At 43.1% G+C, this 11,310-nt stretch overlaps 1 pseudogene; it reads left to right on the plus strand.

Moving 5' to 3' along the window:
- Positions 1 to 1,138: 1,138 nt before the first annotated feature.
- On the plus strand, positions 1,139 to 1,919 carry LOC106001469 (annotated as a pseudogene).
- The last annotated feature ends 9,391 nt before the right edge of the window (positions 1,920 to 11,310 follow it).

Consider the following 11,310-nt stretch of genomic DNA (forward strand, 5'->3'; position numbering starts at 1 on the left):
ACATAAGCAAAAAGAAAAAAAGCCGGAAGTGGCGCTGTGGCTCAAGTGGTAGAGCGCTAGCCTTGAGCTGAAGAGCTGAGGGACAGCGCCCAGGCCCAGAGTTCAGGCCCCACAACCGGATCCCCAACAAATGAGCTGAGAAGCTTTCTAGCCTTTGTAATTTGTTAGTGTGTGTGGGGGGGGGGGGGAAGATCCCAGACAGTTTAAAAAAGAAGGAACGCTTTGAAGGATTATTTGGTAGCTTCCAAAATAACCGGATACTGACTGTGAAGTATAAATATGAAGATAATGGCAGCTTCTAAGACCAAAACAGAAATGAGGTCATAGTGCAGATGGGTGGGCTCCCCAGCACTGAAACCATGCACTCTGGATTCTGGGCAGCGTTATAAAGCAAAATGAAGAACATCTGGAACTTTCAGCTCTGTCAATAGAAGGCAGGTTTTTCAGGGGACTTCCCAAAACAAAGGGTCCAAATCCAGTGAAGTCAGACACAAAGAAAACTGACAGACAGACATAAGATAGATAGATGACAGAACTGACATTATTATGAATAAGAAGACTTCATTAGCCTTTCAGAAGAAGAGGGGGGAGGGGTGAAGTGAGGACTGGGAGCTGGGGAGGGACAGGGGGTGAAGCAGGGCAGAGGGAGGAGAGGAGGAGGAGGCGAGGAGGGGGAGGAGCAGAATAGAGGGAGGAGAGGAGGGGGAAGGGAGGAGGGGGAGGCGAGGAGAGGGAAGAGAGGAAGGGAAGGGAAGAGGATGGGGAGGAGAGGAAGGGAAGGGAAGAAGAGGGAGGCAGCCGCGGGCAGGCTGACCTCAGCCTGAGAGCTGAGCACAGCGCCCAGCGCGCAGAGCGGAGGGCTAGTGGGAGAGCAAGCTGCCTGCCATGGCGGCCTCGCCGCCTTCCCCTGCAGGTAAGCAGCTCGGCCAGGGTACCGGCCGCCTCGCGGCTCTCAACAGGCGGACAGGGCCAGGTTGAGGAAGCCTGCGAGCCACGGAGCAGGCGACGGAGCAGGCGAGCGAGTGAGCCTGGGTACCAAGCACCGCCGCAGGAGGCGGCCAAACCCAAAGGGCTTCGCGAGTGGCACCCGCCCCCTCGCCCGCTTGGCCCCTTCGCATTCCCAGCGCTGCCCGTCCACATGCGCAGCCCGACAAAGCCAGGACACGAACTCAACTCCAATCACCTGGAGCCTAGGGAACCGCAGTCAAAACTCATGGAAGCCACTGAACTTATCCATGAAGTTCAGAATGGAGACTTAATGACAGGCCAGTGAGAAGATGATGAAAGTAGAACACAGATGCAATCAACTCCGCCAACCTTGTCTTCAGAAGAGGGCAAAACTGGTCGCCCAAATCTGAGATCTGGAGAGAACAGTGTGTATCTACCATCACAAGTGTCTGCGCTGCTGGAGGACAGACAGAAAGGCCTGCTGGACAAGACCAAAACCGAAATGACAGAATGTGAAGACACAAAGTCAGGTGACAGATTTTTTTTGGATGAAAATCCTTACTTTGAAAATAAAGTTATAGCCAAAGAATTTCATCCTGAGTGAGAACAGCATACATCTTCAAACTAGACTGAAATAAAATGGAAATCTGGAAAGGGTCTGACAAAAGACTCCACCAAACAAAATAAAGCCAGCAGGAAGAAGCAGCAGGAAGAACCGAGCGCTCCTTGACCTGGTTTATTGACCATTCTAATGCTGGCACAGATGAGTTGGGAGAGGTCATCAAAGATGATGTTCAGCCTGGTTCTGTACTACCTGGTTACTGACACTGATGATGAGGAAAAAGGAGGAGGAGGAGAAGGGGTGGAGGGAGAGGGATTGGAAGATACTGATAGAGAAGGGGATGAGGATGGGAGGGAAGGAAAGGAAGACAATGATGGAAGGGGAGGAGGATGAAGGAGAAGATGACTAATAGAAAACATTGATGGCTTCCAAACCTCATTAAAACCGGGGGGAGGGGGGTTGCAGACTTTTCCCTCTCTGTGGTCAATCACCCTGTTCTTGAGGTCTCTTCTCAACACTGATTTGAGTGCAAATACCTTGCTCAGAATAAAATGGGAAAATAATCTCCATACCTTTCTGTTCTAAATTCATTTTTATCCCTTTCTGTCTCAACAAAAAAAGTGTATGGAATCAACACCACCACTACCACTGTACTCCGTAGGCACAAAGAAAACCCTCCAGTTACTCTGCTTTGTTGTGAGTACTAGGCCCTGTGTAGTAGTGCACAGAGTAGCTTTTTTCCTCCTTTCTCTGTATATTGGACTCAGAGATTACACTGTGTTTCTGTGTGACTATAAACTGTTAGTATTACCAATGTGTATCTTTATTTCTCTTTGTTTAAAAAGAAGAAGAAAAGTGTAAAAGGGATTATAAGAAAGAAAAAACAAATTGGGATTATAAAAGGTCAGCAAAGGATGGGTTTGAGATGTTTGGGTGTGTTACAGGCATTCTGACAACATGGCTTCTACTTACAGGTGTAATTGTGATATTTAATAGACATCATTGCAGTTCTAGAGGGTCTTTTTAAGGTAAAAATCCTCTCCTATTGATTACTTGAGCTCTATCACTACAGGAGAATCAATAGACCCCCCTAGAATCTTACTCAAAATTCACATTCTCTACTGTAATTTTATTTATTTTTAAATTTTCTTTTTTCATTGGAAAGATGATGCTCAGTTTTAAAAGTTGAAAGTGTACATTTTGCTGGGCACAATTTTAAAAATATTTCATTATGTAAATTTCAAAAGGCTGTGGTGTCTCATGTGGTGTCTCAAAGGGACTGGATGAGAGAGCTTTAACCTGATGAGAAGGCAACAGTCAACAGGTGGCAGGGCCTTGATGCTGAGTACTTTGCTAGCTGCAAGAACCAACGTTACAACTTCCCTGTCTTTAGGTGCAGGAAGTCACTCCTAATAAGAGAGAGTAGGGCCTCTGACTACTGCAGTGCCCAAGCCTTAGGTATCCCAGCTTCCAATAATGGTACCTCTGCAGATATTTTTTTTTTTGTCCGGTCGTGGGGCCTGAACTCTGGGCCTGGGCGCTGTCTCTCAGCTCTTAAATTCAAGGCTAGCACTCTACCACTTGAGCCACAGCGCCACTTCTGGCTTTTTAGTTTTTGCTTATGTGGTGCTGAGGAATTGAACCCAGGCCCTCAGGCATGCAAGGCAAGCGCTCTACCACTGAGCCACCTTTCCAGCCTTCTGCAGGGTTTTTTTTGTTTTTTGTTTTTGTATCGGTGGTGGGGCTTGAACTCTGGGCCTGAGTGCTGTCCCTCAGCTCTTCAGCTGAAGGCCAGTGCTCTAACCACTTGAGCTACAGCGCCACTTCCATTTTTCTGGTGGTTTATTGGAGATAAGAGTTTCATGGAGTTTCCTTCCCCAGCTGGCTTTGAAACATGATCCTCAGATTTCAGCCTCCTGAGTAGCTAGGATTACAGGTGTGAGGCAGCAGCTCTCAGCTCTGCAGGGTTTTTGAACTATCACCACCCACTTCTAGGGTGACTAGAGTGGCCTCCATACCTCTGCAAGAAATCTTGAGCTTATAACCCATTTTTGCAGGCATCTTGAATAGCCAATAGTGTCAGCAGGTAGAGCAGGCTCTCTGAAGCTTAAACTTCACAGGACTTTGTTGGTCACTCCTCTCCTCATAACCATCTTACATCTTACACCCAGAGTTTATGGCAAAGTATGCCAATAACTTCTTGAGCCATCATTGTTCTTCAGATACCTAGGTTAATTTGACCTACAATAGGTGCTCAAGATGTATTTCTCAAGGTACATCTTACTTTTGCTGAAAATTCAGAAGAAATGCAAGGAGACATCAGAAGATGGATGACATCCCATGCTTATTGATTGGCAGAATTATTGTCATGAAAGTGACCATACTGCCAAAAGCAATCTACAGATTCAATGCAATACTTAATAAAATCCTAATTCTTCATGGAAATAAAAAACAGTCCAAAAATTCATATGGAACATTAGAGACATTCAAATAGCAAAAGTAAATGGGAAATGAAAGTGTTGTTTATTTTTTCTACATATGTGAAAGTATACTATAGGAAGATTGTTCAGGTAAGAACGTTAAAAAGAAGAGTTAAATGTTTAGGCTTCTATTGAAAAGTATGTGTGTGTGTGTGTGTGTGTAAGTGTGTGTGTGTGTGTGTGTGTGTGTGTGTGTGTGTGTCTATATATATATATATAAATACACGACGAGATTTTTTTTTTGCATTGAGCAATTTTATTTCAGGCTTCAAGCTGCCTCTTGAGTTGTCCTGGACATTTTGATAAGGCCACTCTAATAAGCAAAGCATGAGAATGCTTGTAAATGTATACACTAAACCATATGTGTAACTGATACTTGCACCAAGGAAATTGTCCACTGAGTTATTCTTCTAAAAATATAAGGGTCTGCTTCAAAAATTAGTTATATACTATCTTTTGTCTTTATTGATGGTTTTTCAACTTCCACACAATAATTTCAGAGATCAAATACTACTTTATGATACTTTGACTAGCTAGATTGACATACTGATACTATCATTTTTTCTTTTATGTCGGTCATGGGGCTTGAATTCTGTGCCTAAGCATTGTCTCTCAGCTCTTCAGCTCAAGGCTAGTGCTCTCCTACTTGAGCCACAGTGCCACTTCCCATAGTTCACCGTTGAAAAACACATCTTACCTAGAACCAAAGATAGTGATTTAATTCATAACTGATCACATGACTAGATATTTGAAATGATCATCTTTATTTTACACTCATTTACAGTGAAACAATGTTCCAGTTAGCTTTAAAAGGCACATGGTGCTAATTAGTAAAATATTGAAAGCAATATTTTACTGCTAGCTTGCACAATCACAAATGTTTAAAAAAGTAAAACATGAAAATATTTTTTAAAAAATAGCAAAAGGTGGCTGGGAAGGTGGGTCAGTGGCAGAGCGCTTGCCTTGAATGCATGAGGCCCTGAGTTCGATTCCTTAGCACCACATAACCAGAAAAAAAAAAAAGCTGGAAGTGGTGCTATGGCTCAAGTGGTAGAGTGCTAGCCTTGAGCTGAAGAGCTGAAGGACAGCGCTCAGGCCCAGAGTTCAGGCCCATGAACGGACCCCCCCCCCAAAAAAATAGCAAAAGTAAGCCTAAATTTTTAAGAAGAATGTTAGATGCATCAGGAAACCACACTTCAAATTATGCTACAGAAACACAGTATAAAAACAGATTGGTAGTGGCACAAAAACATACCTAAATACTAATAAACCTTACTAAGAAGCCCAGGAACAAAACCACACAGCTACAATCACCTAATTTTCAACAAGGAAGCCATGCAGTAGAGAGCAATAGCCTCCTCAACAAATAGTGCTAAGAAAACTGGTTATCCACTTGAAGAACACTGAAAGTTGACATCTCTCACTTTCTCCAAAAATTAATTCCACAGAGTCTGAAAATCTCAAAAGTATGACCTAAAACTCTCAATCTACTACAGGAGAGCCTAGAGATTTCCCCAGAAGATAAGAGGCACATCTAATTATTTTCTGAATAAGATTCCACTTACTCAGAAAACAAGAACAGTAACAAGTGGGATTGCATTAAATTAAAAAGTTTAAGTACAGTAAAAGAAACAATTACCAGAACAAACAATCCACTGAATGAGAGAAAATATTCACTAGCTATTCAACAGGTAAATCAGTAAATGTCCAGAATATACAAAGCTCTGAAAAAAAATAAACAGAAAAGGAATAAATAATTCAACCAATTAATGGGTAAGAAAATTGAACAGTTTCCAGATTAAGAAATCTAAAATGTATTTTAACATCCTTAGCTATAAAGGAAACATGAGTTCAAAGTCCTAAGGAAACCTCAAAGTTCCATCTCACCACAGTCACAATGACAATCATCAAAAAAAGCAAACAACAAATGCTGGTAAGAATTCAGGGGGGAAAGACCCTCATACACTGATGGTGGGAATGTAAACTAGTGTAACCAAAATTAATATGAAGCTTCCTCAAAAAAGTAAAACTAGAACTATCTCCTAACTCTGCCAACCCACTACTAGGCATATGTCCGAATGAGTGTGAATCAAGAAAACCATCTGCATGCCAGATACTGTTTATTATAGTCCTATTCACAATAGCCAAATGACTAAATCCTCTGAATTAGTACAAAAGACATTGTACATATATACCATTGAATATTACACATCCATAAGAAATATGAAATGCGATTTGGGGGGGGGGGATATGAATGGAATTGGAGAACATCATTTTGAGCCAGATAAGCCAAGCTGAAAAAGACAATATTGTATGTTTTTGTCCATATACATATGCTTATATTCCTGTATATAATCCATACACTTATAACATGATTCTAATAATGTAGAAGAATAAGGGGAAAGGGAGGTAAAAAAAATGATGGTGAATAATTTTGGTTTTGTTTATTCCCCCTCCCCAAGTTGTATAGTTCATTCCAATATAGGATCTACTGGGTTTCACTGCTGAATTGGTTCATCTTATGTCCCATCATTTCTGTCTTTCCCCTTCCCCTCACCAAGTCAGATAACCTTTACACAAGACAAAGGGTACAAAAATCAAAAACAGCAGCAGAAGGAAATAAACCAAAGAAAAAAAGGACAAAAAGGAAAAAATAACACCAAACAGTACAATAAAAATCTCTTGCTTCCATTTCTTGGAGTTCATTTCTATAAGTATCATTGTATATGATCACACATAGCCATTTAGCTCTTGCAATCCTCTCCTAATAATATCCTTCTTTGTGAATGTCCAAGTGCAATTACTGGTCTTTCATTATCCATTGGGTTTACTTGTAGATTTCATTAAAAAAAATGGAAAGATGGGGGGCTGGGAAGTTGGCTCAGTGGTAGAGCGCTTGCCTTGCATGCCTGAGGCCCTGGGTTCAATTCCTCAGCACCACATAAGCAAAAAGAAAAAGAGCCGGAAGTGGCGCTGTGGCTCAAGTGGTAGAGCGCTAGCCTTGAGCTGAAGAGCTGAGGGACAGCGCTCAGGCCCAGAGTTCAGGCCCCACAACCGGACCCCAAAAAAAAAAAATGGAAAGATGGAAAAAGTAATTTTGTAAAAAAGGACAACTGTTTATAATGACGACATAAAGAACCTCAATGAAAGCTGTTTATCACTAGGAGATTGAGAAAGCCAGGGAATAGAAAGCAATTGAGAGGCTTATCCTGTGTAATGCACATCTGAAATACCACAAAAAGAAATCATCTTAACAAAAAGCTAAATACAACAAAGCTGAAGCCAACATCATACTAAATGAAGAAAACAAATCATTTTCCCTAAAAATCAGATGAGAAAAGGCAACTTCTCAAACTACTCTTATTTCAGTACAGTGCTGGAATTCCTAGACGAAGCAATAAAACAAGAGAAATTTTAAAAAGAAAATAACTGAAATAGCAAATGAAGAACTCAAATTATCTCTATTAGCAAGTAATAGCCTATATTTAAAAGGCCATAAATATTCTACCAAAATTCCCCTATATCTTAGAACTATTTTTGGCAACCATAGCAGGATATAACATCAGCACTTTCAAAAAGTCAATAGTTTCTCTATGTACCAAGGAAGAGCAGGGCAAGATGGATCAGGACAGAGGGACTGTGCCAGACCTGCTCCCGTGGGGCTCTTGGCACCAGGTTTCTCTGGCCTCTGGATCAGCCTGGGAACCAGGATAAATGCGAGAACAGGAGCAAAGGCCTGCAGGGGTGAAGCAGCGATCCTAGGATGTGAGCTACGGACCCGACCCAGGGAAAGACCACAGCAGGGTGACTGAGGACAAGCCCTGCAGGACTCCCTAGGGATCCTTTTCAGGCCCTCCACAGGTAACCCATGGACAGGCTTTGTAAGGTGACTGGAGACATGGGACAGACCTCAGCCTCTGTCCTGGAGCCCTGGACCTGGCCGTGTCAGGGGAGCTCCTCGCCTCCTCGCACAACACCACAGTGACTTGATGGCGGGGATGGCCTCTCCACCCTGGACTTCACCTTGCCTAGCCCAGGGGAAGGCCCTGCCAGGCTGCCGAGGGCTGGCAAGGTGTAGAACAGCAGAGGCCTTCCGCAGATGGACAACAGAGAAGGTGGACGGCCTAGAAAACTCACCGCCATTCTCGGCCTGGGAGCTCGCTGATGCGTGGCCTAGGTGTCCTCCTTGTCCCAGAGAGCAAGAGTTCAGCCCATGACAAGGGCAGATGAAGGTCTTAACGGTCCTGGAAGGTCAGCCAAGTCCCAGATGATGTCAGGTGTCACGTGAGGCCCTGATGGTGGCAGGAAAGAAATCCCTGATGATGGCGGATGCACCACAAAACCCAGGCGTCATAAGAAGGCCCGGATGGTGATGGGTACAAAGAGAAGCCCCGGATGACCGTGGATGTACCACGAAGACCCGGATGACCAGGGTGCAGTGAGAAGTCCTGCAGTTGCAACGCCAAGCCCGATGTTGCCGGGTGCAACCACAAAGTCCCCATTGATGGATGATGCCGGTGCGATGCAAGAGGCAGGGAATGTACCATGAAGCCCCAGATAACTGGAGTTCAATGAGAAGCCCTGTATGACAATGGAACAACTCGAAATCCCAGATAACTGGTGCTAGAAATAGCTCTGGATGTTGGTGTGTCGCATAGGAAAGAAAGGAACTCTTCAAAGTTCACTTCTGCAGAAGGGTAAGCCATAGGCAGGCATCTGGCAAGCAAGCACACAGCTAACACAGCAGGCCCTGCCCCTCTGCTCACATTGGCTGAGCCCAGGTTCACAATCTGCGAAAGCATGTGCCCTAATTAACAGGATGTAATTAAACTTCAAGGAGCTTAAAGAGCTTAAACTTCAAGATGTCTTAAAGTGCTCAGGAAAAGGATGTAACTAAAATATAATTAACAAGGCCCAAGCCACCTAGGCAAAGCCGAAACCCTTCAAAAACAAAAAAATTCTCCCAAGATTAACAAAGGAAGCAAACTACTTACTGTACTTGGATAGAAAAGACTTTTTCTCACACTGGATGCAACACTCAACTCTGGATGGAGCTGGAACTAGTGGCTCACACTTTGATCCTAGCTATTTGGGAGACTGAGAGTTGAGGATCACGATTGCCCGCTAGTCAGGACAGGAGAGTCCTTAAGACTCTTAACTTTAATGAACTATGTGGAAAAAGTCAGAAGTGGAACTGTGGCTCAAGTGGTAGAGTGCTAACCTTGGGCAAAATGAAGCCCAGAGAGAGCATCTAGGATTGGCACCAAAAAAAAAGGAGGAGGGGGAGGAAGAAGGAAGGAAGAAAGGGAGGAAGGAAGGAGGGAGGAGAGAGGGAGGGAGGGAGGGAGTGAGGGAGGGAGCGAGGGAGGGGAAAAGAAAGACTGAGGTGCAGTGAGAACTGTTGGCCTTAGACAACTGGGGTGAAACTAGAAGTCCTGGATGAAGCCTGTGCAATATTTGGTGGCCAAGACAGTAGTCCTGGTGCCATCCAAGGAACAGTAGAGTGATAGCCACCATATGCCCACCAGGATCCCCTGAAGAGTACTGTTTGTGGATCTGATATGAAAAGGCTTCTCTCAAGTTCTCCAAGCCTTTTTAAAGAGCACATTTGGTCCATCTAGACGTACCAGATATGAAGAAGTTGTCATTCTGTGACAAAGTAGAGGGACGAAATCACACTGGCAAATACTCATTTGTTTGTACAAAACAGAAATGTCTGCTAGAAGTGATTTTGAATGGAGATGTTAGATCACCGCTGGACACAGCAGCCAGAGCAACATTTCTGTTTGCTCTGTGGGCTAGAGGATGAGGAAAAGAATACCTTGTGAAGGAACAGGTCGCAGCCATGCCACTCATCCAGGGGGGGAGGGGAGAAGATGTGTGTGTGTGTGTGAGAGAGAGAGAGAGAGAGAGAGAGAGAGATGGGGAAAGGGAGAGGGAGAGGGAGAGAGAGAGTTTTTTTACACATTTTTCAAAGGTAGATTAATTAAAAATCTTACTACCCATGGATTTTATGGTGATGGGCAAATCACCTAGTGCTTCTGATACCAAATGTGTATAACAACAGCATGCATTTTATGGAGTCATAGGTAAAGTTAGTGTTCAGAGCAATACCTATTAGCATGAGAAGAAATACATTTGATCTTTGTCCTTGATTTCTGGAACAGAGGTTCCTAAAATTCTCAGAATTTCCAGAGTGATCTGAATGTCTTTTTTTATTTACAATGAATTTATTTCAACAACACCTGAATTTATGCTAGCGCACTTGCTTAGAGTAGAAACCCTAGATAGCTAAGTGATTAAAAAAGATTGGGGGATTAAACCTTTAGCCTTTACCCACCAACCTCCAGGAAATGGAGAGTGGAAAACACCACTATTCCATGCCCTTCCCTATCTCTCCCATCTAATTGTTCCTGAGTTGTACTCTATACAACAGACTACTATAGCAATGCCATTGTGTGTGTGTGTGTGTGTGTGTGTCTGTGTGTGTGTGTGTGTGTGCTTGCTCCAAAGTGGGAGCAGTCTTACGATCAGTATTGCATTGAATTGTGGGATTCCTAGATGATGTGAGCTAGAGAATTGCTTGGTGTGTGTAGAATAGGACAGGAGTGGGGAAAACTTTACATCAGTTCAAAATGTGTTTTATTTTAAAGTACAGCCTTTTGGTTTGTGTGATTCTCAGCCTGGAAAGTAGTAAAGATGTGTTCACTGTAGTTATTATATTTTTTTAATTTTATTTTATTTGTGAACATACAAGTGATTGCCCCAAACACTGTCAAATGTTAATGAAATTTAAAACTGTACTTTGTGACAATATATACTCAGAATACAACAGAAAAACTCTTGTACTTGTGCTTATACACTTCAAAGCAGAACACGGCACTATTTAATAAATTAATGTTGGCAGTTAATTGGCCTAAATAATCTAGGTCCAATTTAGACCTGCATTGGATCTTGTAATATCTAAATACTGTATTAGCTCTCCATGCTACCCACTTTGCCTGAATATTTCTAATTAAATAATTATTTGAAAACAAAAACATATGCAATAACAAACCATTCCATTTATGGCTCTTCATATACTGCTGTCAATCTTAAACAGCCTTCTCTACCTATGACCTTCTGTGTGTGTGTGTGTGTGTGTGTGTGTGTGTGTTACCAGGGCTTGAACTCATGGCCTAGACCCTGTCCTTCAGCTTTTTTTTTCCAATCCTGGGGCTTGAACTCTGGGCCTGGTGCTGTCGCCGAGCCTCTTTGTGCTCAAGCCTAGCACTCTACCACTTGAGCCACAGTGCAACTTCCAGCTTTTCCTGAGTAGTT

Source organism: Dipodomys ordii, unplaced genomic scaffold (assembly GCF_000151885.1).
Source record: "Dipodomys ordii isolate 6190 unplaced genomic scaffold, Dord_2.0 Scaffold300, whole genome shotgun sequence".
Classification (NCBI taxonomy): domain Eukaryota; kingdom Metazoa; phylum Chordata; class Mammalia; order Rodentia; family Heteromyidae; genus Dipodomys; species Dipodomys ordii.